This window comes from Pipistrellus kuhlii, unplaced genomic scaffold (assembly GCF_014108245.1).
Source record: "Pipistrellus kuhlii isolate mPipKuh1 unplaced genomic scaffold, mPipKuh1.p scaffold_m20_p_29, whole genome shotgun sequence".
NCBI lineage: Eukaryota > Metazoa > Chordata > Mammalia > Chiroptera > Vespertilionidae > Pipistrellus > Pipistrellus kuhlii.
The window spans coordinates 4,207,414-4,234,840 of NW_023425528.1; the positions used below are offsets into that span (position 1 = coordinate 4,207,414).

Below are 27,427 nucleotides of genomic sequence, written 5' to 3' on the forward strand. Positions count from 1 at the left end.
AAGTCCTATGTAAAATTATATAAAAGTAAAATATTATAAATTCTGCTGAATTTATTTTCTAGAGACCAATCACTTATCTATAATCTACCATAGTTTCTTCATCTAAATTATATGAATAGTATTTTCTATTTACTTAACAATTTGGAATGTCCCTAGAAACAGGGTAAATAATTTGCATGATAGCCCACAACTGCCCTTTCCTGCTGGCCATCTTGTGTTCACATGGGTTGGCCATCTTGTGTGTTGGAGTGATGGTAAATTTGCATATTACTCTTTTATTAGATATGATTGGCAAACACCAATGACAAAGTAAGAATCTTAAAAGCAGCCAGAGAGACAAAAAGTTGCATACAAAGGAATCCCCATCAGACTAGCAACTGCTTTCTCAACATAAACTCATCAGGCCAGAAGGGAATGGAATGAAATATACAAAGTCATGCAAAGGAAGAGTATGAATCCAAGAATACTGTACCCAGCAAGGCTATCAATCAAAATTGAAGGTGAATTCAGGAACTTCACAGACAAAACAGGACTAAGGGAATTTATCGCCACCAAACCAGCAATGCAAGAAATGCTAAAGGGTCTGCTGTAAAAAAAAAGAAATAGGAAGCAAAGAAGGAACACAGGGTAAAGAATATAAATGGCAACAAATAAGTACCTATCAATAATAACTTTAAATGTAAATGGATTAAATGCCCCAAATCAAAACACATAGGGTAACCGATTGGATAAGAAAACAAGACCCATATATCTGTTGTCTACAAGGAACCCATCTCAGAAAAAAATTTGCACGAAGACAGAGGGTGAAGGGATGGAAAAAGGTTTTCCAGGCGAATGGAAAAAAAAAAAAAAGCTGGGGTAGCAATAGTTATATCTGAAAAAATAGCTCTCAAAGTGGAGGACATAACAAGAGATAAGAAAGGCCATTTAATAATATTAACCCTACCAACCTGAGAACCTGAGACTAACTGTCCCCTATACCTGGGCTCCTGAGCATTACAGAGACAAAATCAACATGATATAGAAAAATGTTAGTTACATGCAAATAAGTAGTTAGAATTTCATCTAGTGCCAATATTCCACCTTTGTGTGCCAATCCACCCCGCAGGATGAGCCTTGTTTCACACAGAGGTACTTCTTGCAAAGTGAGCACCAGATGTTGCTCTTCACCTTCTTGCATGGATTGTCTTTGTAAGACACTCCAGGATTTTGCTTGTTGTACCTAGAGTGCTTTTCCATGCACACAACACAGATATGATTAGACGATGTCCCAGGGGAAATCTCTGGAAAATGATTGCCTGGGGTCATCCGTTGAGGGCAGGATTCCTTTTGTGGGGGGTGGGGGTCTGATGTCCTGTATCCACCAATAAGTTTCAGGCACAGTTTCTGAATATATCTGGTGAAATAAACTGCCTTTTTTGAAGCAGCTTGCTTCTTTGAATCATACAAGATATAAGAATTATAACTGGACCATATAAAAAATTTTATGAAAAGCCGCCGGGGCCAGCAGTAATGACGACGAGACTGGTGAAGGCGGGTCATCTGGTCATTTTTGTCACAGCTACCCATAAATTTATTATAGTCCTTCATCAGCTGTGGCATCTATATTTCTTGCACACTGCCATCTTTATTTATTGTTTATTACTACATTTTTGGCTTGATCGTGGTAGTTTGAAATAAATGTGATGGGCTTTCTATCCTGCCAAACCAAACATGTTACATTTTCTTGATATAGATAGCGACTGTCACCCCTAGCAAGTTTTTTTTTTTTTTTTTTACACTTTTCAGCGACTTAGGAAACTGCTTCCTGTTTTGCTGCAGGGTTCCCACAATTCCTGTGTGTAATTCTGACAGTGCATATTTAGCAAGGGTTACAGAGTTGTAGAACTGGTTCATGACAAGAACATGAGATTTATTTTACATTGCACATGAGGTCAGGAGATGAACAACTGTATTTCCTACTGCACCCAAGTCTTTTATAGGCATTGATGCAGCACCAGTGTAGATTTCTGCATTCAAAATGTAGCCAGTCTCACCTTCACAGAGAAGGAAAGACTTGATGTCCCACTTTGTGGGCTTATCCTTGATATACTGCTTGATGGCCAAGCATTTTTTTGTCAGGATCATTCCCTCCTCTAGGCTCAAATGTTGGTTTGGCAGATAGAATTGGAGAAACTTGGGGAGCAGATTTTCCAAAAAAGGCCTAACCTTATATATTCTGTCTTATCAATATCTTTGTCTTCCTCATGAATAATGTTTAAAAAACTCCAAAGGGCCAAGAATCTGTCTCAAGTCATAACATTTCAAAATCCAGGAGTAAACCCAACAAAGTCAGAGCCCTCATTTGCCCAATAATTCCAATAGCTGGGCTTTATACATAAGTATTCTATATAGATCCTCAGTCCAAGAAAAGCCTTCATCTCTTCCACTGTGGCATCCTTCAAATTTTTGGCATTGTAGGAGTTGGGCTTTGCTATATGCAATTGGTGGGCACAAAGGTTGTTTTTCTCTGTCAAATTTTGCCAGACAGTATCATCCAAAAACAAGGATAAAAAGATCAATTGGTTCACTCTCCTCTGTGATAGATCCAGGAATGTTCACTGGGCATTTTCCATCCTCATTTAAATTCAGATCTGTATTTGGTGATACAAAATTCCTTGTCCAACCTTCATCACCACCTAGATCTCCCTCATCAGCTGTTTGAGGGACATGCCCCGTTCTCTTACTATCAATCTAGCTCTACATCTATAAGGTTCAAGATTCTCCTCATCACTCGAGTTCTGTCTGTGTCACTTGAACTGGAAACGCATTCTTGATAAAATTCTGATTCCTCAGAGTTTAAATCAACCAAAGTATCCATCACCTGTTGGACTGTGATAAGTATAGACCTACTTTGCTTTCCTGTTGAAGTGCTTGGTTCATCAGTTGCTCATTTCATTATGAATTTTCAGAATTTTTTCCACATCAAAGCACATAAACTCAATTCAAACACATGGGGGCAGACATTTGCAATGGCTAACCATGAGGTTTGGCCACAATTGGTTGGTTATTTTTAGTTTGTGATACTGTTGTTTTTTTGTTGTTGTTTTTTTGTTTTGTTTTTTGTTTTGTTTTGTTTTTCACGTACTAGGCAGAGTACCGAAAATTAGGTACAGCGGTATAGTGGCAGATTCAGAAATTACCGAAAAATTGGTATAGAGGTCTGGTAGGGTTAAGGCTACAAAGTTTCAATTATAGAAGGTAAATCAATCCCCTGCCACCATGGAGTGAGCAGAAGGATTTGCTCCACTGCAGGCTACAAAGTTTCAATTGTAGAAGATAAATAAATCCCAGATACCAGAGCCTCAGCTTGGGTTGCCGGGGGGTGTGGCCAGCCCACAAACCACCACAGGCCCATCACCCAGGCCACCCCATGCCCCAAGGGAATCCCGACTCTGATCCGGGACACCCTTCAGGGCAAACCAGCTGGCCCCCACCCATGCACCAGGCCTCTATCCTATATAATAAAAGAGTAATATGCAGATTGACCATCTCTTCAACATACAAGATGGCTGCCCCATGTGGTCAAAGATCCTTCCCCCACATGGACACAAGATGGCCACCACAAGATGGCCAGCAGGGGAGGGCAGTTGGGAGGGACCAGGCCTGCCAAGGAGGGCAGTAGGGGATAATCAAGCTTGCAGGGGAGGGCAAGTTAGGGGTGACCAAGCCATCAGAGGAGGGAAGTTGGGGGAAAACAGGCTGGCAGGGGAGCAGTTATACAATAATCAAGCTGGCAGGAGAGTGCTTAGGGGGGGATTATGTTGGCAGGCAGAAGTGGTTAGGGGCAATCAGGAAGGCAGGCAGGCAAGCAGTTGGGAGCCAGCAGTCCTGGATTGTGAGAGGGATGTCCGACTGCCCATATAGGCCTGAACCCTAGAGGGGTCCCAGATTGGAGAGGGTGCAGGCTGGGCTGAGGGACCCCCCCATGCACGAATTTTGTGTACCAGGCCTCTAGTCTATAATAATAAAAGTGTAATGTGCTAATTAGGCCAGACAGCCAAATGACCTTCCAGACATCCTTCCAGATGACTTTCCAGATGAAGCCGGATCTGCAAGGGCCAAGCCCCTTGCAGAATTTCATGCATCAGGCCTCCAATAATTAATAAATAATAATACAAGAATAAACTGTTTCATGTACACTCACAACTGTAAACCTACTTTGTCCCATCCTGTATTATGATTCACAAAGCAGGAGCCTAGTGAATTGTAACAAGCACTCCAGGTATGAAATTTAAGCATGCTGCACTTTAGAAGTGCTGTCCTAAAAACCAAAAATATATCAACCAAATATATGTATGTAAGGCAATCAGAAAATAAAGTCATTAAATTTTTTTTCACTAGATGCCCCTTTGAAATACTGAGAAAATTTGTAATATGGCTTTATCTTGGGAATAAAATGTATTTTAAAATAGTCAACACTTGTTACATTAATGTTAACATCTTTTTGAAATACTGAAATAGCTATGGCTAGTTCTGGTTTGGAATACATATCTATTTAATACTATATTCAATATTCAAATAATCTTGATTATGGACATGATTAATGGGAAAATCAAATTCAACACTTCATCTCAAGGGGCTAAAGAAAATGTATACTGTTTGTATTGCCAATGAAAAAAAAATGTACATTTTTTTGTAATTAAAAAGTTGGCATACATAATTTCACTAAAGTTTTTTTCTTCTTATGGTAATACCTCTTCTCTGTTTGGTAATTCTTTGACCCTCCCAAAAGTTACCTTCTGTGACCCTCTACTTTCATGATCCCTTTCTTTGTTGCATCATTATCATTCTTTGTTTTTCCAAATCACTCTATTTTTCCTCATTGTGTGTTTTATAGGGTAATTCATTGTTATATATCTTTCTTTCCTGCTAGATTGTAAACTTCTCCAGGGCAGAAAACATGGTGTAATTACTTTTGTGAACTGAATTCTTAACTTAGGAGACATGGCCATAATTTGAAATCTGTAACCAAAGGACATCAAACGAGTTTTGTTTTGTGAATATAATTCAAGACTTCATCAGGCACTTTCCCCTTACAATAATAAATTAAAGATATATGCATCCTAATAATTTATGTTGATGACTGAATAAGTGACTTTTCAAAACATGGCTAGATTTTTTTGAAAATTGATAAATCTAACAAATAATTAATCCCATTTTAATTTTTTAAATTTATCTGTATTGTTGAATGTATTACAGATATCCTTCTTTTTTCCCATTAACCCCCTCCACCTTGCGCCCACCCCTCCCAGGCCTTTATCACAGTATTTTCTGTGTCCATGGGCTATGCATAAATGCATATCAATTCCCTGGTAAATCTTTCCTACTACCCACCCTCACCTTCCCTCTGAGTTCCATCACTCTGTTCCATACTTCTATGTCTCTGTCAGAGAAAGATATGTATCATATCATTACAGAAGGCTAGAGAAAAACCAAACAATGATTAAAAAAAGGGAGTTACATTTTATTATTAAATTCTGTGCAGGACCAGAGAAAAATGTGCCTTTCAAATTCTGGGCCCCACAACATAGAGAAAACTTTTTCTATTTATACTTTTTCTAGATCTTTGTCTCCCAAATTTGCAATGAGGCTTCCAGGCCTTCTGGGAAAGAAGGCCTGTGTGCTGGGAAGGAGCCCTGCGACCATATCTCAAGGCTTGGCCTGATGCCAGCACTGACAACTTTGTCTGGGGCATAGTTTATGGCCTCTCTGGAATGGGAGTAGTCTTATTTTCATTACGATTTAAGCAAGCAAGCATTTACAGAAGCAAAAATAGCAGGGTTAAAATTTTAAACAGCAGTTTTTATATAAGATTGATGCTTCAATATGATCTCACTCATTTAGAATCTAATGAACAAAATAAACTGATGAACAAAATAGATTCAGAGACATCATTTCCTATTTTTAGATTGTGAGGTACTAATGAAGAAAAAAAAAAGCCCCATATAACAACTACCTAGGATAAAGTGATGATTAGATAAATATTTTACTTTCTTAATTCTAATAAGTTAGTGTTTAATAATATGGCATTTTTGTCAGCTTAAATTTTCTCTAAGATGCTTTGTCTGATTCTGCTAGGTAATGCTAGCATTCATAAATTAGGCAATGTTATTGTTGTTAGGGAACATAAATAGTTAACTTCTATTACAATCAATTTTTAAAAAATAATCTAGCATATAATTTTATTTGTGAGTGTGCTACACACTTTAAGCTGAACAAAATCTCAATATATATATTATGTAAAACATTATGATTATAACTAGTCTATGTCTAGAATGTGTGAGTCTGTACTACTCAGATGCCACTCCAATTTAGTGCTACATTATTCTGTGGAAGAGGTCAGCCAGGAAATAGGCCAGGGCCTTTTAAAAATCCCAGTGTTCAGCCAATTCTATTAGCTCCAAGTGCTTTGCTCTTTTCCTCTGTGAATATACATCAGCTTGGGATAATAGGTCTAATTTTCAAAAGGCTGCATTTGATTTATTTATTTTGGAAATTCAGCTTTCAGCCTGGAAAACAACAACCCATGATTGTTTATAATTGCCAGATTCCCCACACCAAACTGGCACATGGAATTACAAAATATTTATCTTAGAGTCTGATTACTGAAGCACATTTTAAATAATGAATTGTGAAGGAGAACTAACATTTTCTTCCCATTATCCTGAAGATAGGAAGTAAGTTTATAGAATCTTAGTTAAGGGACTAAATATTCTGATTTTTTAAAAGCCTGCTTTAGTAGATTTAATGCTGGGTTTACTTCATGAAAGTGACTTTACTTCATGTATATATGATTTGAAAATCAAAAACAGAAGCAGGCAGTTTTTAAATGTATTGAGCAAGGAAGTAGCAAAATACTTATAACTAATTAGATCAGCAACATTACAAAACCTTGCTCATAACGTGCACAGAAATCCTATGCTATGGTCAAATAATATCATTGCCCATACTGAATCCACACTAGCCTTTTAAAAGTTCTTCAGAATTTAAAAGATAAAGGATAATTTTGTAAAGGTTAAGTCATGATGGACATAAAATATAATATGAACATGTGTCAAAGATTTTATTTAACTTATTAACTAATGAAAGAACCGGAAAGATGTTATTGACTCAAGGTAAATAAAAAAAAAAAAAAACAGTAATAGCCGAAACCGGTTTGGCTCAGTGGATAGAGCGTCGGCCTGGGGACTGAAAGGTCCCAGGTTCGATTCCGGCCAAGGGCATGTACACTGGTTGTGGGCACATCCCTAGTGGGGGGTGTGCAGGAGGCAGCTGGTCGATGATTCTCTCTCATCGATGTTTCTATCTATCCCTCTCCCTTCCTCTCTGTGAAAAATCAATAAAATATATTTTAAAAAACCAGTAATAATAGCTCATTAAATTAATTTAAAAGTAGATTCTGTCTTTTTGCACAGAGGGAAGGGGAAATCAACGTTCTCTCCAATGGACAGAATGTATTTGCATATGGAAAATATTTTCAGTTATTTAAATTATCTACAACTTAAAATTATAAAATAATTCAAAGACAATGAAAGGTGGAAATACCCTTGATGGATAAACTCAACAGAACATCCACTAATTCTTTTTTGTTTGTTTGTTTGTTTCTTTTGATCTTTCATATTTTTTTCTGACAATAGAATCTGTATATACATGAATGGTTAATTTCATTAAGGTGATCTAAGGTTTCCATTCTTCAAATATAGTTCTTAGATATTGCTATTGTAATTTACATATATATTGTTAATTTTGTGTGTATGGTTAATTTACAGGACAAGCTCCAGTTCTTGTGAGTGAATGGTAGGAGAACTAGGAGAACTTCTTAAAATCCTTTAAAGAAGAACCCTTCTGTGGTAGGTGGAATTCAAAGATGGTTCCCACCGTTCCTATCCTCTGATATACATATCCTGTGAAATAACTCCCTTGATTATGGATGGGCTTTGTGAATATGATTGCAAAGGGATTTTGCAGGTGTTGTTTTTGAGTGAATAAAAATGGAGATTATTCTGGGTAGGCCTGACGTAGTCAGGTTAGCTTTTGAAAGAGATAAGAAGCAACAGACATGCTCCTGCTGGCCTTGAAGATGGCCACCATGAGTTCAAGAGTTGCAAGAAAATGCAGTTCTTCAATACCAGGTAATCTTGGAAGAGCACCTAGAGCTTCAGCACCTTGTTCAGCACCTTGATTTCAGCCTAGTGAGATGATGATTAGAGAAACCAGCTAATCTGTGCCCAGACTCCTGATCCATGGAAATAAATGGTTGTTTCTTTAAGCTGCTAAATCTGTGGTACTTTGGTCGACAGCAGTAGAAAACTAATACACTTACTCTTTAATCTAAAAATATTTCCCTCTCCCCAACTTAAAAAATGGATATGTATAATTATATAAGCAAGGAAGCAAACAAACAAGGAAAAAACCTCACAGGAATAATTTGAAGTCTTGGTTATCAGAACTTCATATTGAACAACAGTTGACCCTTATCCAATTAAATACAGATAATAAGAACACTGGAAAAGCATGCACGTTATTATTCTTTTTGTTTTTGTCTTTGTGATAATAAAAATAATACAGGTTTATTTTAGAAAATTTGGAAACCACAGCAAGGCACAACAATAACATTTTACATCAGTTTTGTTTCTATGTATATTTTTCATGCACTGATTTGTAGTTCTTAGAATAGTGCCTGGTACATAGTAGATGCTAAAATAACATTTAGTAAACATGAAACAGATAGGATGAATATATTAAAAAGTTGAGTTTTTATTATTATTTAAGGATATTTTATAGTCCTAATTTTTATTACTTTCTCTAGCTCAAAGATGGTTAGCATAATTCCTAAAGAAGTAGTTAGCAATGAACTGCACAGTATGCTATGTACAGTAGAATACCTGAGAATAACTCACAAAGTCTGTAGCGTCTGTTTCTTGCTCATTGTGATTTCTTTCCTTTCCATTTTTGTTAAATAGACTTTTATCTGTAATATCAAAAACTGTTTCAATGAGCTATAATTCATATTCTTTGATTCACCCATAGAAAGTTATAATTTTGCCCACCTGTGTGGCTTAGTGGTTGAGCATCCACTCATGGACCAGGAGGTCACAGTACAATTCCTAGACAGGTCATATACCTGGGCTGTGGGCTTGATCCTCAGTGGGGACATGGAGGAGGCAGCTGATCAATGATTCTCTCTCATCATTGATGTTTCTATCTCTCTCTTCCCCTCTCTTCCTCTCTCTGAAATAAATAAAAAAAAAACATAAAAAATAAAAGTAGAAAGTTACAATTTCAGTGGCTTTTAGTATATTGATAGTTGTGCAACCATCATTATAATTTGTTATATTTTAATTAAAATAATATATTTTATTTACTGTTAATGTAGGTAGGCTCTTATTATTTCTGCAAACCCACTATTGTGACTGGAAACTAATGATTTGTATGTACTAAGAATTTAGCTTTATTATAGCATTAGTATATCTAATATAAGTTGAAATTGTTTTCCTTAAAGTGTATATAGTCCTTACAGTGGAATATTATTAGACAATAAAAAAGAATGAAGTTTTAATACATGCTACAACATGGATGAACATTGAAAACATCATGCCAAGTGATAGAAGCCAATCACAAAGACCATGCATATAATTCCATTTAATCATATATATGAAATATCCAGATAGACAAATCCTCAGAGATGGGAAGTAGATTAGTGGTTGCCAGGAACCATGGAAGGGTAAATAAGGAATGACTGCTAATGAATACAGGGTTTCTTCTGGGGCCCTGACAGGGCCCTGGTGATGAAAATATTCTTTAATTAAATTATGGTGATGACTAGGTTATTGTACAACTTTGTGAATGTATTAAGAAAGACTGAATTGTATAATTTAAATAGGTGAATTTTATATATATAATATCTCACTGCAGCTGTTAAAATATATTTGGGTGGGCATGAGTCATTACTTCTAATTGAACACAATAAAAGCTGATTATTTTAAGAGACAAATTTTTAAAAAGAGTTATAGCTATATTTAAACATTAACCAAATCACAAAAATAATTTTGTTTCTTATACTTGTTTATTTAAAAATTTTATATTAAAGCCCTAGCCAGTTTAGCTCTGTGGATTGAGCATCAGCCTGGAGTCCTAAGGGTCCCGAGTTGATTCCAGTCAAGGGCACATGCCTGGGTTGGGGGCTTAATCCCAAATGTAGAGTGTGAAGGAGGCAGCTGATCAGTGATTCTCTCTCATCATTGATGTTTCTATCTTTCCCTCTCATTCCTTTCTGAAATCAATAAAAAGATATTTAAAATGATTTATTTTAAAAATGTGATTACTGGTGATTTCCATAAAACATTTAAGGCAGAAATAATATGCATTCTACAAAAACTTCCAGAAAATGGAAGTGAGGAACCTCTTTTCAACTTATTCTATGAGGCCAGCATTACTGTAATACCAAAACCAGAAGACATTACAAAGAAAAAAAACTATTGACCAATATCCCTCAGGTACCTAAAAAAGGAATCAATGTAATTTATCATACTAACAAATTAATACAAATAATCACATATACATTGGCAAGGATATGAAGGAATTGAATTATAACCATGCTAGTGGAAATGTAAAATGTACAGCCACTTGGAAATGAGTATGGCAGTTTCTTAAAAAGTTCAATGCACCTTATGATCCATCCATCCCATCTCCATGGATTTACTGAAGAAAAACACATATGCCTATACAAAAAATTGTACAGGAATGTTTAGAGCATCTTGTGTGGCAGCCAAAAAGTTGGAACAACCCAGATACTTATTAACAGATGAATATTAATTGGTGTATGTCTCTACCACGGAATACTTATAATAAAGAGGAATGAACTGTTGATACAACCTGAATGGATCTCAAAACAATTTTGCTGAATAAAAGAAGCCAGCCCAAAATAACACATACTCATTATTACATTGGTACAAATTGTAAGAATACAAATTAATCTATATTGATAGAAAGCAGATCAATTGTTGTTTGAGGAAGAGGAGAGGAGAAAGGGGTGGGAAAAAGTGATTACCAAGCCACAAGAGAAAACTTTGGGGGTGATAGATATATTCATCATTCTGATTTTGGTGATGTTTTTACATGTATAGGCATATGTTAAATTTCAGAATTGTGTACTTTGTAAATTTTTATATCTTGATTTTAGAGAGAGGAAGGAAGAGAGAGAGAGAGAGAGAGAGAGAGAGAGAGAGAGAGAGAGAGAGAGAGAGAGATTTGTTGTTTCACTTATTTATATCAATACATTCATTAGTTGATTCTTGTATGTGCTCTGAACAAGGATTTAACCCACCAGGGATTTAACCCACAACCTTGACATATTGGGACAATGCTCTAACCAACTAAACTACTTGACTTGGGTAACAAGTTGTTTACTTTTTTTGTTGTTGTTTTAATCCTCATCGGTGGATATTTTTTCATTGATTTTTTTTTTCCAGAGAGAGAGAGAGAAAGTGGAAGGAAGGGAGAGACACATGGCTTGGTTGCTTCCCACATGCGCCCTGACAGGGCCCTGGATTCAGCCTGAAAGTCAGATTTTACCTGAATCAAACCTGACCCTTCAGGTTTGGGCTGATGCTCTATCCAGTGAGCAAAATTGGCTAGGGCCAAATTGTGTACTTTAGAGATATACAGTTTATTTTATTAATTTTCTTCAGTAAAACCTCAATAAGCAAAAAGAAAAAAAAGTGTGATTAACTTCACCATCCTTATTGGAATCTGTAGTAATAATAATCTTACTTAAAAATGATATATTGATGGCAAGCCAAAGTGATTTTTCTCCCTACTTCCTGGAATAATAACTGAACATATACACAAATCAATAAATTAAAGAACTTTAAACATAGAACTACAGACCTTAAATAATTTTAAACTCGTATAATCCATGTGCTAATGATGATATAAGTGCAGTAAATTAAGCAAAACTTTCCTATTTCTGAGTGCTTAAAATTAGGGTTCTTATCAGAATACACATGCAAACCCCTCTTCCCATTTATGGAGTTATTTTGAAATGTACCAATCTATTTTCCCAGTCATTTTAGGTATGCCTTCTTGATGCGGGAAGGTTATAACTTTTTCTCTGATGTGTTGGAAAACCATTCCATAGCTAGTTTTCATATTAGCAAAGAAAAGAATTGTGACAACAAATGAATAATTCTAAAAGTATGTACAATAAATGAGTATCAGATTAGTAGGGCTTAATGTAAGTGCTTATCCTTGACATTTTTCTATCTAATATTCTCAATACAAAGTTTAGATTTTAGTCATGATTCCACTTCAAGCTAACTGCTTAGTTTACAGAGTTCATGATTTACCATCCTATAAATTATAATACTGTGCTTGTAGTGATAGTATTGGAGAAGCAACCAATCACACAGCCTTTACATTATTCAGTAGATTACAAAGGGGGAGGGACTTTCTAATTTCTGAGGCAGGGAATATTTATGAGCATTTTTTACTGGGAGCCCTGAAATATGGTACTTTGAAAAGGTAGGTATAACTAGTCTTGCATTTAGATTTATGATTTCTTATGTATTTGAGGGTTATATAAAATAAATTACCCATGTTTAAAATCCTGAAAATATGAAGTTAGAAGGAAGTGACCACGTATTTATGAATTTGTCAATACAATTTAATTTGTGAATTACTTTTGTACCCAAATACAGTCATTAAAATGTTTGTTCTTAAGGACCAGAAACCTTGGGTCAAGACAGAAGGAAACAATTCCTTGCATATTTCTCAAATTACACTTTGTATCCTTTCAGTATAAAAATTATAGGAGACCTTAATTTGTTTTTAAATATAAACATCAGGTGTATGCTGTGCTCATGGCACTGATAAATCAAGTAAAATCCTATTTTTGTCTGCATTCTGACTAACTTAGGCAATATCAAAGCTTTCTTTTCATTCAGATTTCTCTAGAAAAAGTTGGCTGCACAATCCTGTTCAGATTACTGTGGCCTGAAAAGTTAATATAGACTATCTTTTCTATAAATATGATTTGATGTTGATTTGAAATAGAGGAAGAGAAAGTAAGATTCTTGATTTTAAAAAGTATAGGTGAGGAAAGATTTGGGATAGAGAGAAAGACAGTGGAGAAGAGATTGAAAATAGATTGAGCAACAGTTGATGGAGTCAGATCCTAAAAAATTAAAGAAGTGGGATCAAAATTGTGGCAGACTTTGAAAAGAAATAGGAGCACCTCTTCCTCTGAAATAGGAGAAAGGAAAAGATCAGTTATAACAAACAACATAAATTGGCTCACTCAACACTCACCCCAACAGACTTCCTGCTGAAATCTTTATTTCTCTTCCTTGTAATGAGACCTAGCAGAAGGAAGTGAGCAATATGTAGTAGTGGCCACATATAGGGAGGCTGGACTACTGTCAAATATACTGGACTAGAGCACAGAATGGAAAATGCTTACCCAAGATCCATTTTACTTCTTGCTTCTTTTCTCTTTCTCCTTCTCTTTCCCCTCCCCTCCTCCTCATCCCCTTCCTCCTCCTCCTCTTTCTCCTCTTCCTCCTCCTCCTCCTTCCTACTACTAACAGAGACCCAACTTTAGGGGTGCATTTACCAATCTCATTGGCACATAGCCATGACTATATTTCACACTTCTGGTCAATTGTACAAAGAAGAAATTGTTGCTTATAACTTCTGAAGATGCTGCTTAAAAGGGATACGTGAGCTGATAGGAAACATAGCCATACCCTATGGTTGGTGGTGAAACATACTACTCCTGGATAGGTCACATCTGGACTTTACACCAGAAAAAAACCACACACAAACACACACACACACACACACACACACACACACACACACACACAATGTGTTGGTGCCCCTGAATTAGCATGGATTATCTCAATGAATTTTTATAACAACATTATGAGATAAGAACTGCAATTACTCCCATTTTGCAAATGAGGAAACAAAAGTTCATAGTTGCCCAAGATCATTCAGCTAGTAAATGACACAGCTGGACTGTAAGCCTAAGTATGTTAGATTCCAGAGAGTATGTTCTCATAAGTGCATGTTTCCCTGCTTCCTTGCTATCTCCTGTGCTGTTTTCAGAGACATAGGTCACATGCTCTTCCTAATAGTTTTTTTAGCATGCAGGTAAAGGTGCCACTTCACGTAGCAGTGAAGAGGAAATGCATTGAGAATACAGTATGAAAAAGACTCAAGAAAGCAGGAAATAGCTGAGTTGAGGCAGCAGAGAAGTCCCCTCCATTCCATAGGATTCACCTGGAAATTCTGAGCAAATGGCAGCTGTAATAAATTGCATTTCACCAGGAAGTTGTGTTATAATACATCAAAGATAAATTCTTTTCTTAAACAATTGTATTCTTGCTAATGTAGTCTTCTGGAAAGCCTGTCATTTCCAGGAGTCTCCAAAGGGAAACTATAGATCAACACTTGAAATTGTCTGCACAGCTAATGAGCTGATGCAGGATGCTGTGGGCAATCTAAAGAACCTTTAAGTTACCTCTTACAAAGTTTAAGGAGGCTTTACTTTCTATGTTTTTGTGAGCTTCTCAAGATTTAAAAAAAAGTAAAAATAGTTTATTGAAACACCAACCAATGGTAATTATCCCATAGACAATATTTATCAGATGCCTTTTAGGTCAAGTCTTTCAAAATGAGGCATAATGTGGATTTAATTGCAATTTAAGGCAGATTATGGGAAACCAGTAGTGAGTACTTGTGCTTCAGCCTCCTTCTACTTGGCCAGAAGAAACTGGGGACAAAAGGGAAAATAAAATATAATTAGAAAAAGACTACTATCTTCCTCCTACTGTGTATCCTTAAAGTTACTATCTATTGTCCTCTGCACACACATTTTTACTCAAATACCTTGACTTTCTCTTAATAAAGAATTGTCTAAAGTTAAAAAGTTCACTTATGCCGAAACCTGTTTGGCTCAGTGGATAGAGCGTCGGCCTGCAGACTGAAGGGTCCCGGGTTTGATTCCAGTCAAGGCATGTACCTTGGTTGCGGTCACATCCCCAGTAATGGGTGTGCAAGAGGCAGCTGATCAATGACTCTCTCTCATCGATGTTTCTAACTCTCTCTCTCCCTTCCTCTCTGTAAAAAATGAATAAAAATATTATTTTTAAAAAAAGTTCACTTATTTCTCACAAGTGTTAATATCCTCCGTTTACAGATGAAGAAACTGAAGGACAGAGAGGTTAAGACTCTTAAACACAGTCATACGGCAAATAGCTGGTGGGGCTGGGATTATGAATTCAGGCACTCTGGTTCCAATGTTCATGCTATTTTCCACACTTTCTAAGCAGAAAATTTGGTCAGAAGAAATTCATGATTAAGACAAGAGTATTTGATAAACTACAGTCTAAGGCCGTGGTCGGCAAACTGCGGCTCTAGAGCCACATGAGGCTCTTTGGCCCCTTGAGTGTGGCTCTTCCACAAAATACCACAGCCTGGGCGAGTCTATTTTGAAGAAGTGACATTAGAAGAAATTTAAGTTAAAAAAAATTTAGCTCTCAAAATGAATTTCAATCGTTGTACTGTTGACTAATGAGTTTGGCTCTGTTGACTGAAGTATGGCTCTGTTGACTAATGAGTTCGCCAACCACTGGTCTAAGGTATGGAAAAGATTCAGACTGATAAAATTAGTTCAAATGTAACAGCAGAAAGAGAGGGAGAGGGAGAGGGAGGGGAGAAGAAAAGGGAGAGAGCGAGGAAGGAGAGAGAGGGAGATAAGAAAGAAAGATGAGAGAGAGAGAAAGAGAGAGAGAGAGAGAGAGAGAGAGAGAGAGAGAGAGAGAGAGAGAGAGAGAGAGAGAGAGAACATAAGAGAGAACATGATTACAGAATCCTTGGGGAGAAAAAGAAACCCTAGACCAGTGGTTCTCAACCTTGCTAATGCCACGATCCTTAAATACAGTTCCTCATGTTGTGGTGAACTCCAACCATAAAATTATTTTGGTTGCTACTACATAACTGTAATTTTGCTATTGTTATAAATTGTAATGTAAATATCTGATATGCAGGATATGTTTTCATTGTTACAAATTGAACATAATTAAGGCATAGTGATTAATCACAAAAACAATATGTAATTATATATTGTGAAATATTTATTTCTAATTACAAATAAATGAAATTTTGTCTTGAAGCATGGTGTAGCATGGGTAACAGTCTTAATATAACAACAGTAAACTACATTGCTACATTTTTGCGACAGTATGTCAGTGCGAAGATTGAGATTGCTTCTTTCTCACCAGATCAGAAATTCTCGGGACAGTCTTTGCAAGAGCACAACGATGATCATCTTCCAGAACAAATCTACTTCTGTATTTAGACTTGATATCCAACAAACTGGAAAACCCTCTTTCACAAAGGTATGTTGTTGGAAATGGAAAAAAAAAAAAGAGGCACAAAACATCTCAGACAGAACAGGATATGGATTGCAAACACTTGATCCAGAATTTTGTAACTGACATTGTAGAGAAATCAGTTCTCACTGCATCACTGTTAGTAAGTTCAATGAACTCCTCTTATGCTGTCACAGGAACATCTTCATCTTTGACTGTGAATGGGCTTCTGGCAAGTGCAAATGGGGTATCAGGTAGATTTGGAAAGTACTATGAAATTCCATCTGTAAGCATATACAAGTGTTCTTTCACAAAAATTCTCATCATAATTCTTTTGTCTGGTTCAATGTCATGTTCCTCAAAGAAAGCAGATAAGGTAGGCAACATGTAAATTATATTTATCCAATTTTTTTTTTTTTTTTTGCCAAAGCTGAAGTTTCATTTGCAATGATTGGATCATTTCAGACAAATCAAGGCATGTTGCATTTGGTTCTTGCAGTGATAAATTTAACTCATTCAAGATGGCAACCAAGTAAGCTATTTTCTGCAGTTCACTTTTATCGCTGAAAAGTGCTTCGAACTGAAGTCTTGCTTTCTGATTAAAAAACATTTGGAGTTCATCATGAAGCTCAAAATCACGTTTTAAAACTTTTCCTCTTGAGAGAGGAGACAAGATGGCGACCGAACAGACGGACTTGTTCTGACCCTGGTCCCAGAACAGATAGAAGCAGCGTCTGAGTCACTCAGGGAATATTGATTGGCAGCTAAGGGGCAGCGGAACTCTAAAGGAAGGTAAGGAAGGGTCCGCTGGATAGGATTTCCTGACCGAGCAGCTAGCACTGCGGCGGTGGTGACCTCTCCTGGAGCTATGGGCTCAGAGGGAAGGCTGTACCATCTTACCAGGAAAGGAGGATCTTCTCTGAGGCCTGGAAAACCCACAGCAGAGGAGACCATTGAGCAGCTGTGACACCCCAATCGGCGCAAACACGTGGATTCAAGGGAGTTCTTCAATCACCCACGGAAAGGTCAGAGTTTTCGGGGATAGCGTGAAGGTTCTGGGTCCCTGCTGTGCCGGCAGCAACTACAGCCGCTGCGCACCCCGCACCAAGCTGCGCTGAAAGAAGGCTGTGGCTGCAGCGAGAATCCTGCCTGGGGAGACCCAGTGCTGGGTTTGGTGTAATCTTCCCCAGAAGTGGGACTCTTTTAAAACGCCAAGGGACATGAAACAGATTGTTAAAAATCAAGGCTGTCTGACCGGCGTGGACACGCAAATTCCACAGAAAGGTTGGATTTTGCTGGGGATAACGTGGGGTGTCTGTGTCCCAACAGCGAAAGTGAAAGCGGCAGCTGCAGCAACTGCGTGGCCTCTGGGGCGGCAGAGAAAAAAAAAAGCGCCCGCTGGGACCCCGGAAATCTGCGTCCACAGAAGCCCCCCCCACTGTTGGGTCTGGCATGATTCGAGAGAGTGGACGGGGGTCCCCAAGGTTGCTACTAGTGGGGTTCTCTAGGGAGCAACCCATTCTGATCCGACACGGTGGGAGAACAGAGGAGTTGGAAAGCAGTCTGTTTGTAAGTGCGCGCAGACTCACCCATCGTGCACCTAGGCTGGTTCCTCTGCAACACTGATTCTAACTACAAAGGAGAGATCACCCAGATTGGCTGACCCTAAGAGACAGCAGGGGGGAAATGCTTTTCTGAAAACTGAGAAACAGAGCAGGGAGAAATCATCCAGGATTCAGCTCTGAGGCAAAAAATATAAAAAACAAACAAACAATCAAACAAACACCAGTATTGAGTGCCACAGAAAAAGAAGGCTAGAGCAGCCAAAAAGAAGGGACATCAATCCACATACACTGCCACCTAGGGTCTGGAGTACAATCTGACTGTGTTTATTATTAGTTTTATTTGATCAAAAAACCAAGAAACAAAGGAATCGCCACTGAGGTGCAGCAGAATGCAGGGAACTGCAATACGGTCTGGACTGAGAAACGGGTGTGTCAAATAGAATAACAGAAGTGAATAGCCTTCACAACTGCACATTATTTTTGCTAAATTTTTTTTAATTTTCATTTTTTTTGCATCTTTTACTTAAGAAACAATTTTATTCCCCTTTTTTTCCTCACTAGATTTTAACTTTTTAATTATTACATTTTTAGGTTCAATAAGCATTTTTACTACTGCTATTTTAATTTTTTTAAGTGCCATTTTATTTTCTCTTTATTTTAAATTGGAATTAGTGTTCTTCATTTTATTTTCATTTCTCCTTTAACATTGTTTAACCCTAACTCAACACGACCTTTACACCATCATTCTCTTTCTACCCTTCCCCCTTTTGCTATTCTGTTTATCATAACCCTTTCCTGCTTTAGATTTCCTTACTCTTTCTGTATCCCCCATGCTAAAATTTCTACCCTAATTATATATTTAATTTCCAATCCCCATGTGCCAAGTGCATACACACCCCTCTCTGAGCTGTATTAACTAGAGGAAAAAAATTGTTTTCCTCACGGTTCTTTCGATGCTGTTTGGGGGAATGATGATTATATTATTTTTTTTTGCTTTTTAGTGAGAGTATTTTGCTTATTCTTTTGTTGTTGCTGTTGCTCAGAATTTTCTTATTTGATTGGTTTTTGTTTGCTGTTATTTTATTACTTCTGTTTTCCCTTCCTGTGCTGGAAATTAGGGGATGTTGTACAATAGATTGTATTATTCTCCAGGTACTGCTGACAGCATTTGTTGGAGTTAGTGGTTGTTCAATTGAAATTCTCTCCCCATATATATAGTTTATTCCTCTTCTCTCTCTCTCTCTCTCTCTCTCTCTCTCTCTCTCTCTCTCTCTCTCTTTTCTCCCTGTTTCCCAAATTCATTTTGACACTCTTTTTCCTATCTTTTTCTTTTGCTCCCTCCCTCTCTCTTTTTACTCTTCCTCTTTCTCTCCTATTCCCTAATTTGCCTTTCCCTAGTGGTTACCTTTATTGGAAGTTATTAATATTGCAAACACATTTCTGTTCAGTGCCTTGTGTGTTGTACCTGGTTGTGTTGTATTTTGTGCCTTTAAATCAACACAGGAGAGATAAATCAATGCAGGAGAGAGACATTCTGAAAAGAGAGACCATGGGGAGACAAAGAAACAGCCCACAAATGAAAGAAAAGCAGCCATCACCAGAAAAGGAAGTAAACGAGTTAGAGGCAAGCAACCTACCAGAGTAAGAATTCAGAGTAATGATCATAAGATGGCTAAAATGAATGGAAGACAAATTCAACAATATGAGTAAGACCCAAGAAGAAATGAAGAAAAACCAAGAGGAAATGAAGATGACTCAAGAAGAAATAAAAAATGATATCACTACTATGAAGAACTCAATAGAAAACATCAAGAGCAGACTAGAAGAAGCAGAGGACCGCATCAGTGAGCAAGAAGACAAGATGGAAAAAAATACCCAATTAGAGCAGCTTCTAGAAAAAAAAAATTAAAAAGCAGGAGGAGAGCCTACGGGAGCTTTGGGGCAATGTAAAACAAAACAATATTTGAATAATAGGGGTTCCGGAAGGAAAGAAAACTGAGGAAGACATGGAACATGTATTTCAAGAAATAATGACAGAAAATTTCATGAGATAGAGAAGAAAAACTCACACAAATCCAAGATGCTCGCAGAGTCCCAAGCAAAATGGATCCCAGAAGACCGATGACAAGACATATTATAATTAAATTGGCAAACACCAACGACAAAGTAAGAATCTTAAAAGCAGCCAGAGAGAGACAGAAAGTTACATATAAAGGAGCCCCCATCAGACTAACAACTGATTTCTCAACAGAAACTTATCAGGCCAGAAGGGAATGGGATGAAATATACAAAGTAATGCAAAGAAAGGGTCTGAATCCAAGAATACTGTACCCAGCAAGGCTATCAATCAAAATTGAAGGTGAAATCAGGAGCTAAAAAAAAAAAAAAAGACTAAAGGAATTTATCTCCACCAAACCAGCAATGCAAGAAATGCTAAAAGGTCTGCTGTAAAAATAAAGAAATAGGAAGTGAAGAAGGAACACAGGGGTATAGAATAAAAGTGGCGTCAAATGACTACTTATCATTTGGTAGTATGTAAATGTAAATGGTTTAAATACTCCAATCAAAAGACATAGGGTAACAGATTGGATAAGAAAACAAGACCCATATATCTGTTGTCTACAAGAAACCCACCTCAGAAAAAAAGATGCACACAGACTGAGGGTGAAGGGATAGAAAAAGTTTTTCCAGGCAAATGGAAATGAAAAAAAAGCTGGGGTAGAAATACTTATATCTGACAAATTAGATCTCAGAGTGAAGGACATAACAAGAGATAATGAAGGCGACTTCATAGTACTAAAGGGAACAATCCAACAAGAAGAAATAACCCTGGTAAATATATATGCACCCAATACAGGAGCACCCAAATACATAAAAAAAACTGCTCGAGGACATTAAGAGAGAGATTAATAGCAATACAATCATAGTAGGAGATTTTAATACCCCACTGTCATCCTTCAACAAATCATCAAAACAAAAAATCAGCAAAGAAATATCAATCCTAAATGACTCACTAGACCAGATGGAATTAATTGACATCTTCAGAACATTCCACCCCAAAGTCACAGAATATACATTCTTCTCAAGTGCACATGGGACATTCTCAAAGATAGACCACATTTTAGGACATAGGCCAAGTCTCTTCAAATTCAAGAAGATAGAAATCATATCAAGTATCTTCTCAGATCATAATGGCATAAAACTGGAAATTAACTACAATAAAAATAATCCAAAGAAATCAAACACATGGAGACTAAACAGCATGCTATTAAACAAGGACTGGGTTACCAGAGAAATCAAGGAAGAAATTAAAAACATCCTGGAAACAAATGACAATGAAAACACAACAATCCAATATCTATGGGACACAGCAAAAGCAGTTTTGAGAGGGAAGTTCATTACAAGCCTATTGCAAAAAACTAGAAAAAAATGATAACAAATGATCTAACTCTACAACTCAAAGAGTTAGAAAAAGAGCAGGATACAAAATTAATGCCAAGAAATCTATGGCATTTCTATTCACCAATACTTAACTTTCAGAAACAGAGACTAAAAAGGCAATCCCATTTACCATCACACCAAAAATATTAAGATACCTTGGAATAAACTTAACTAAGGAGGTAAAAGACCTATACATGGAAAACTACACGACACTGAAAAAAGAGATAGAGGAAGATGTAAACAGATGGAAGAACATACCATGTTCATGGATTGGAAGAATCAACATCATCAAAATGTCCGTACTTCCCAAAGCAATTTATAGGTTCAATGCACTCCCAATTAAAATACCAATGGCATATTTCACTGACCTAGAAAAAACTCTTCAAAAGTTCATTTGGAATAACAAAAGACCCTGAATAGCCACAGCAATCCTGAGAAAGAAGAGTAAAGTAGGAGGGATCTCAATACCAGGTTTCAAACTGTATTACAAAGCCACTGTTCTTAAAACTGCCTGGTACTGGCAGAAGAACAGACATATAGATCAATAGAATAAAATTGAGAACCCAGATATCAACCCAAATCACTATGCTCAGTTAATATTTGACAAAGGAGGCACGAACATACAATGGAGTCAAGACAGTCTCTTCAATAAATGGTGTTGCGAAAATTGGACAGATACATGCAAAAGAATGAAACTGGATCACCAACTTACACCATACACAAAAATAAACTCAAAATGTATGCAGGATTTAAACATTAGATAGGAAACCATAAAAATACTAGAGGCATCCACAGGCAGCAAAATCTCAGACATATGCCAAAAGAACTTCTTCACTGATACTTAGGGCAATGGAAGCTAAGGAGAAAATAAACAAATGGGACTACATCAAAATAAAAAGCTTTTTTACAGCAAAGGAAACCATTAACAAAACAACAAGAAAGCCCTCTGTATGGGGGAACATATTTGCAAATGTTATCACTGATAGAGGTTTAATCTCCAACATCTAGAGAAAGCTTACACAACTTAATAAAAGGAAGATAAATGACCCAATTAAAAAATGGGCAGTGGATCTAAATAGAATCTTCTCTAAAGAAGACAGAAGGAAGGCCAAGAGGCACATGAAAACATGCTCAAAGTCACTAATTATCTGAGAAATGCAAATCAAAACAACAATGCGGTACCATCTCACACCTGTCAGAATGGCCAACATCAACAAGTCAACAAACGACAAGTGTTGGCAAGGTTGTGGAGAAAAAGGAACCCTTGTGCATTGCTGGTGGGAATGTAAACTAGTGCAACCACTTTGGAGAACAGTATGGAGCTTCCTCAAAAAACTGAAAATGGAACTCCCATTTGACCCAGTAATCCCACTCTTAGGAATATATCCCAAGAAGCTAGAAACATCAATCAAAAAGAATATATGCACCCCTATGTTCATAGCAGCACAATTTATAATAGCTAGGATTTGGAAACAGCCTAGGTGCCCATCAGCAGATGATTGGATCCAAAAACAGTGGTACATTTACACAATGGAATATTACGCAGCCATTAAAAAGAAAAAATTCTCATGATTTGCAGCAACCTGGATGGAATTGGAGAACATCATGCTGAGTGAAACAAGCCAGTCAATGAAAGAGAGACACCACATGACCTCACTTATTTATGGATGATAAATAACATAATAAACTGAAGAACCAAAAGATAGATATAGAGACAGTAAAGCAAGAAGCAGACTGTCTAATTACAGCGGGGAGGTTGGGGAGATCTGGGGGAGATAAGAGATCAGCTGAAATACTTGTATACATGCATATAAGTACAACCAATGGACAAAAAACTCTTGGGAGGGAGGGTATGTATGGGAGGGGGGAGGCATTGGTATATGAACAAAAATAATAATTAAAAAAAAAAGAAAAAAAGAAACCCACCTAGTAAAGAGACCTTTGAGGCATGCAGTGGTATTGTTCCAAGCACACCCGCACTGACCCCTGATGGCTTTGTGAGAAATGGCATGAGTGATGCAGGGCTCACTCATGGTTCTGTTAACAATAGAAGCTAACACCAAACTGACACATCTTTTCAGGCTTGCTTTTACCAGATCGAATTACATTCTGTTAACATTTAGTATTTATGGGGGTACATCCCAATGCAAGTCATTTTTTTGGCATTTCTCACCGTAGAAAGCATAAGATAGTTGGGTGCAGTATTTCAGGGATTCTTTTATGGGCACCTGAGTCATGCCCAGGGTCCCTTCACAACAAATAGAAAAAGAAAGGTTGGAGCCCTAGTTGGTTTAGCTCAGTAGATAGAGCATTGGCCTGTGGACTGAAGGGTCCCAGGTTCGATTCCAGTCAATGGCATATACCTCGGTTGCAGGCATATCCCCAATAGGAGGTGTGCAAGAGGTAGCTGATCAATGTTTCTAACTCTATCCCTCTCCCTTCCTCTCTGTCAAAAATCAATAAAATATATTTTTCTAAAAACAAAACAAACAAAAAAAAACTTTTCCTCTCAACAACCATCTCACTTCATTGTGAAATAGCAGAGCATTGTTTGGCGCATCCAACTTGTTGCACAGTTGAGAAAACAGTCCACTTTTTAAAGTGCTTGCCTTTACAAAATTGACATAACTTATGATGCTTTTCATTACTTCTTATAACTCTTGTGGCAGTGTCTTCATTGCTAATATTTGCCGATGAATCGTACAGCAAGTTCCGATGACTTTTGGTGACTCATTCAGTACTAAACGTTGAAATCCAGATAGACATCCTAGTATACCTGGAGCACCATCTGTGCAAACACCACAAACTTTTCCCCAAGAGATCTTATGCTCTTTTAGAAACAAACCAACCGTCTAATACATCACGTACAGTAGTTGTCATTTCAAGAGGTTTGCAAAAAAGAAACTCATCCTTAAAATACCTCACATAAACCAGTAACTGTGAACAGTTTGCAACGTCTGTAGATTCATCATGCTGGATACTATTGAATAAATATTGGAAGTGAAGCAGATTTAATTTCCTGGATTATTGATCAAGAATATCAACAGACATGCCATCTATTCTTCTGTGGACAGTGTTGTTAGATAAGGAAATTGCACTCAATTTCCTAACAAATTTGTCTCTGATCATAACTGGAACAATGTCTTTGGCCGCTGGCAACAGTAAATCCTCAGCAATGGTGTGAGGTTTCATAGCTCTGGAGATTCTGAGTGCCACCAAATATGAAGCTTCAATGGCTGTTACGTTTTGTTGATGATTCTTGCCACCAGTGTCAAGTCTGGCTTTCTTTTTCTTCTTCTTTTTTAAAAATATATTTTATTGATTTTTGTACAGAGAGGAAGGGAGAGAGTTAGAAACATCGATGAGAGAGAGTCATCGATCAGCCGCCTCTTGCACACCCCCTGCTGGGGATATGCCCGCAACCAAGCTACATGCCCTTGACCGGAATCGAACCCGGGACCTTTCAGTCCCCAAGCCGAAGCTCTATCCATTGAGCCAAACGTGTTTCGGCGGAAATATGTATTTTCTGATAGTCTTAGGAGACTTCTGTGAAAGGGTGGTTCGATCCCCAAAAGGGATTGAGACCCAAGGTTGAGAACTGTTACCCTAGGCAAAGAGCAGACTAGGATCAAGGCACTGACTGAAGGAATTCAGTATGCACTGTTTCTTCAACTGAATAAGATTGAACTTTGTATCTATTATATTGATCTGTAATTGTAAATGTTCTGTAACTTAGTTTTCTTACTGGCACTGCCTATAGAACTATAGAATTTTTAAAATATATATTTTATTGTTTTTTTACAGAGAGGAAGGGAGAGGGATAGAAAGTTAGAAACATCGATGAGAGAGAAACATCAATCAGTTGCCTCCTGCACACTCCCCACTGGGGATGTGCCTGCAACCAAGGTACATGCCCTTGACTGGAATCGAACCTGGGACCTTGCAGTCAGCAGGCCAATGCTCTATCCACTGAGCCAAACTGGTTTCGGCAGAACTATAGAATTTTACCTTTAATTATAGCTACCATCTTTTTGTTAATATAAGAAATACTTTTAAAAGAGAAGGATGCCCTTGTAGTCTCATAGCCATTTCAATTATTATTTGAATATTAATAGAGGAATTTATATGATCCTACTGTCTATCCGCATCCCCCGTGGAAAAATCGTTAAAATCTCTTAGGACTTGATTTATTTTTTATTTTTTGTAAAGTAAAGTGTTATAGTAGATTAATTACATATATAACTTTCCAGCTTAAAAACATTGTCTGTTTTTTCATCTGCTAAGAGCTTAATAGCAAGTCAGTCAATATATATATTGGATAAAAACCCTTACAATTTAATTTAGAGAAAAATATAAATGCAAATGGTAAAAATAGGAAAGAGTTGGAAGGGCACACACTTAATCTGTACTGCTCATTTGGCAATTGATTATGCATCACTTTGTGACATTACTACCAGCATTATTTGAATTATGTTTTAAATAACTTTATTATATTCATTTGATTTATTCAACAAATAATTTTTAAGCACCTACTAGTGCCATGGATTGTTCTAGATACTGGACATACGGATTTAAAAATTTAGTGCAGTCCTGGTTGGTGTAGCAACATAAGGGTTGCCAGTTCAATTCCCAAGGCACATTCCCAGGTTGCAGGCTTGATCCCTGGTAGGGGGCAGGCAGGAGGCAGCTGATGTTTCTCTCTCTTTCTTCCTCTCTTAAAAAAAAAATCTTTAAAAAAAATCAAGTATTCATGAATTGGAAGACTTTATATTGTTAAAATGTCAATATTACCTAAGTAATCTTCAAAGTCAATGCAAACTCTATGAATCCCAATGGCATTTTTTTTTCAGAAATAGAATAAAAGATAAAAAGTTATATGGAATCTCAAAGGACACCAAATAGCCAAAATAATGTTAAGATAAAGCTGTGGTACATTTATACAATGGAATACTACAAAGCCATAAAAAGAAGGAAATCATGCATGCTTTTTTCTTTCTCAGTTAGAAGCATTTCAGTATCTGCTCCCACTCCATTTTATTTGTTTTCTTGCTGAGTTCTTACTATAAAAATCAGACATTTTCTAATCAAATATCTATGAATATATATAAAAGCCTAAGTGACTGGCTGGTAGCTATGACATTCAATGATCATCAGGGGGAAGATGCTCAATGCAGGAGCTACAAGTGACAGCAACTTTGCAGAGTGCCCTCTTGCACTCCAGGACCTCTTGGGGGATGTCAGACTGCCAGTTTTGGCCTGATTCCTGTGGGCCAGGCAGAGGGATCCCACCTGCCTCAGGGACCCTGTTCACTCTGCAGATGCCCTTTGAGCTCTGGTGCCACCCCAGGTGCAGTTGGCCAGGGAGGGGCTACAGGAGGTTGGCTCTTGGGTGTGTCCTGCCCATCTCACCCAATCCCACCCCACTGGCCACCTTATAATTAATTTCCTTTCAATGTGCACAAATCCATGCACTGGGCCTCTAGTATTGTTATAAGAATGGAGGATTGGGAAAATAATATTTATTAAGTTCATATATTAGACACTGTTATATGTATGATGCATAATATAATTTAAAAACTAGAGGTCCAGTACACGAAATTTGTGCATGGAGGTGTTCCTCAGCCCAGCTTGAACCCTCTCCAAACTGGGACACCCCTCTCACAATCCAGGACTGCTGGCAATCAACTGTTCACCTGCCTGCCTTCCTGATTTCCCCTAACCACTTCTGCCTGCCAGTCTGATCACCCCCTAACTACTCTTCTGCCAACCTGATTGCTCCTAACTGCCCTCTCCTGCAGGCCTGGTCACCTCTAACTGCCCTCCCCTATAGGCCTAGTCCCCCCCCCCCAACTGCTCTCCCCTGCAGGCCTGGGTCCCCTCTCCCAACTGCCCTTCCCTGCAGGCCCAGCCACCCCCAACTGCCCTCATCTGCTGGCCTGGTAACCCTAACTGCCCTCTCCTGCAGGCTTGATCACCACCAACTGCCCTCCCTTGCAGGCCTGG

General features: G+C 37.6%; 2 long non-coding RNA genes across 2 annotated transcripts; one reads left to right on the forward strand and one right to left on the reverse strand.

Moving 5' to 3' along the window:
* The first annotated feature begins 671 nt into the window (after nucleotides 1-671).
* Nucleotides 672-20,660, forward strand: LOC123653050. Its single transcript, XR_006742692.1, has 3 exons — nucleotides 672-716; nucleotides 7,311-7,317; nucleotides 20,568-20,660. It is a non-coding gene; the product is annotated as an uncharacterized LOC123653050 (long non-coding RNA).
* LOC118728151 lies at nucleotides 16,819-24,225 on the reverse strand. The gene is made up of 2 exons (XR_004990813.2): nucleotides 23,926-24,225; nucleotides 16,819-17,066 (listed from the first exon to the last, which is right to left on the reverse strand). It is a non-coding gene; the product is annotated as an uncharacterized LOC118728151 (long non-coding RNA).
* Between the last annotated feature and the right edge of the window lie 3,202 nt (nucleotides 24,226-27,427).